This window comes from Colobus angolensis, unplaced genomic scaffold (assembly GCF_000951035.1).
Source record: "Colobus angolensis palliatus isolate OR3802 unplaced genomic scaffold, Cang.pa_1.0 Scaffold652, whole genome shotgun sequence".
Classification (NCBI taxonomy): domain Eukaryota; kingdom Metazoa; phylum Chordata; class Mammalia; order Primates; family Cercopithecidae; genus Colobus; species Colobus angolensis.
Window position 1 is genome coordinate 7,832 of NW_012120177.1, and position 438 is coordinate 8,269.

A 438-nucleotide genomic window follows, 5' to 3' on the forward strand; every position below is an offset into this window, starting at 1 on the left:
TTTTTTTTTTTTAGAGAAAGCCAAACCTCTGCTAGCCTTGAGTGCCCATGATTAAAAAAAACTCAGATGGATGAAGTCTGTGAGCCAAGTGGGAGTGCCCATACAGGACAGGGGATCAGCTTGATCCCATTCAGTCCAGCAGCATGTTTGAGTGGCAGGGTCAAGGAGACCCTGTCGGCCAATGTGACTAGTAATCCAGTTGACCACACTGCTAAGAGCTGTAGGTCACTTGGAAATACTCATGACCACATCCATGCACATTTAATACCCGCAAACATCCAGCGAATCTGGTGGAATAGGTAAGCCACTGTCAAATAGAATCACCATGTTACAGCTGAGGGAACTAGTTATCAGTGAAGTGACATGAATCCAGGAGGAAGGAGGATGCCATGGCTATGGTGCGGGCAGGCCTTTCACCCCAAGCTTGACAGCACCATC